The sequence below is a fragment of the Canis lupus genome, chromosome X (assembly GCF_048164855.1).
Source record: "Canis lupus baileyi chromosome X, mCanLup2.hap1, whole genome shotgun sequence".
In the NCBI taxonomy this organism is placed as follows: domain Eukaryota; kingdom Metazoa; phylum Chordata; class Mammalia; order Carnivora; family Canidae; genus Canis; species Canis lupus.
This window is the reverse complement of record NC_132876.1, coordinates 3284450-3287650: the sequence shown is the minus strand read 5'-3', so window position 1 is coordinate 3287650 and position 3201 is coordinate 3284450.

The following is a 3201-nucleotide window of genomic DNA, read 5'->3' as shown; positions in this document are numbered from 1 at the left end:
CCACAGCTGTGTCTTCAAATAGGAAGCCCCAGAACTCCTCTCTCCTTCTCTCTCTCTCAATCTCTCTCTTTATATTCATAAAAGGATAAGTCCACGAATAATTTACATTTGGGATAGAGAGTATGACCTGGGCATACCTCACAAAGGAAGGGAGAAGTGATGAAAAATTTGAACATTTTCTCCAGAAACTTCAAAAACTTGCTTGCATTCTCAAGTGGTGATCAGACTCCAGGTTAAGAACCCACGTAGTATAAGAGATTATAGAATCCTCAAAAGTTGAAGCAGGAAGGGACTCTATCAATGAAACCCTCTGACAGCTCAGCTGTTTGACCATTTTCTTTATTAGAACATTTTCCTGATATTCTGATCACATCAAGATTGTATTGCTTTTGGCCAAATGCCATTATAATACTCAGAGCAGAGTGGTTATGATGTCAGCTTTAAAATAAATTGGGAGGATTAAAATAGACCAAATGAAAATGAGCTTCTAAGGGTAAGAAGGGGTCATATTTTAAGATTGTGCTCATAAAAGAAGTCATCCAATTTATGCATCTCTAGTCATTTTATCTGCAACATTTAAACCAGTTTTCACTTGGATTCCTGGTATTATTATTACAAAATAAAATACGCTATAGCTTATGCCTGCATTCATCCTATATAGTAGTTCTTTTTTTATAGTAGTTCATTTGATTTTTTTCTGATGTTGCTTTTATAGTTAAATTGAAAGGCACTGCTAAAAACTTCTTGAATGAGTCTAGATTCATAGGGACAGAGAAAAGAGTAAATATGAAAGGTCTTTTCTTTCTTTTTAAAAAATATGTATTTATTTACTTATTTACTTATTTATTTATTTAGGTAGGGACAGGAAGATGGAGAGGAAGGGAATTCTCAAGCAGACTCCCTGCTGAGTGTGGAGCCCAATGCAGGGCTTGATCCCAGGACCCTGAGATCCTGATCTGAGGTGAAACCAAGAATTGCACGTTTAACTGACTGAGCCACCCAGATGCCCACGAAGGTCTTTTCACAGAGGCAGAATTGCTGGGGTGAGACTATCTATCTGTAAAACTGGGTAGTGGATTCATGGAAGTTTGCCTGAGATTGAGAACATAAGATAAAGTGAGTATTCATACAAATTTGTAAGTTTATGTTCCAAGTGACCAGTCTGTGGGACCCTATTTTTAAAATATGTATATTTTTTAATCAATTGTTTTTAATAGCTTTATTGAAGTTTAATTGACATGTAATTAAATGCACATATTTAAATATTTAAAGTTTTGACATATGTACATACATACTATGGAACCATAGTATGAAGAGAGTGAACATATCCATTATCCTCAAAAGTTTTCCTCATTCCCCTGTACCCTTCCTTTCTGTACCTCCCCATAATCTAATCCCTGAACAAACATTGACCTACTTTCTGTCACTATGATGAGTTTGTATTTTATATAAATAATTACAGCATGTACTCTTTTTGTCTAGCTTTTTAAACTTGGCATAATTATCTTGAGTTTCACCCATGCAGTAGCATGTATCAGTAGTTCGCTCTTATTGCTGAGTATTATTTCATTTTATATATGTACCACAACTTGTTTATTCATTGACTTGTTGATGGATATTTGGATTGTCCATTTCCAGTTTTTTATTACAAATAAAGTTACTATTAACATTTGTTACTAGTCTTGAATCAACAGATATTTTAGTTACTTGGGTAAATACCTAGGAGTAGTATGCCTAGTAATATGGTAGATGTATGTTTGTTTAACTTTTAAGAAACTGATGAAATATTTTCCAAAGTGGTTGTACAATTTTATATTCCCAAAAGCAATATATGAGTGTTCCACTTGTTTCATATCCTCACCAACAGTTGTAATTGGTCTTTGAATGTTAGCCATTCTAGTGAGTGGGTGTTTACACCTCACTGTGGTTTTAATTTGCATTTGATTAATGACTAATGATATTTAGGATTTTTTTGTATGCTTGTCATCAACATATCTTCTTTGGTGAAGCATTCATATCCTTTGCTCATTTATTGTTTGTCTTATTGAATTATAAGAGTACTTTATATGTTCTGTATACAAGTCCATTCTTAGACATATGATTTGCAAATATTTTCTCCAATTCTGTGGCTTGCTTTTTCTTTCCCTTAACAGAGCCTTTCAATGAGTAAAAGCTTTTAATTTTTATAAAGTTTAATTCATCCAAATTTTCTTATATGGATCATGCTTTTTTGTAATCTATCAAATTATTTTTTGCTTAACTAACTAACCCAAGCTCTCAATAATTTTATCCTATATTTTTTCTAGAAGTTTTATAGTTTTAAGTTCTACATATAGGCCTATGATTCATTTTGACTTAATTTTTTATATGGTGCAAGGTATGGGTCAAAGTTTTTTTTTTTTTGCATATGGTTATCCAATTACCCCCAACACTATTTTTATTGAAAAGACCATACTTTCTCCACTGAATTGTATTTGTACCTTTGTCAAAAATCAATTGGGCATAAATATGTGGTTCTATTTCTGTACTATCTGTTCTGTTCCACTTGTCTTTATGCCAATATCACACTGCTTTGATTACTATGGTTTTATATTGTATTTTATATTGTATAAATACTATCTCTTGATCAATTAAAGTAAGTCCTTCCTTTGGTGTTTCCAAAATTGGTTTGGCTATTTTAGGTCATTTGCACTTCCATGGGAACTTTAGAATTAGCTTGTCAATTTCCACACAAATGCCTGCTAGGATTATGATTGAGATTTCATTATATTTATAGGTCAACTGGGGAGATAAATAACATTTAATAATATTGAGTCTCTTGTCCTGTAAACACATCTCTCCATTTTTAAGGTATTCTTTAATTTCTCTCAATGATGTTTCTTAATTTTCACTGCACAGGTCCTGAGTATTTCATATTTTAATAACATTGTAACTGGAACCTTTTTTTCAATTTCTAATTGTTCATTGCTAGTATATAGAAATTCAGTTGTTTTTTGTATATTGATCTGGCATCTTGCCAAACTCACTAATTTCTTCTAATATTCTTTGTAGAAGTCATAGAATTTGCTACATAGATGAACATGTCATCTGCAAAATGCAGTTTTGATATCCTTCCTTTCCAATGTGACCTGTTACTTCTTGGGGTTTTTTTGTCTTGTTTTGTTTTGTTTATTGCACTGGCTAGACTCTTCAGTACAACCT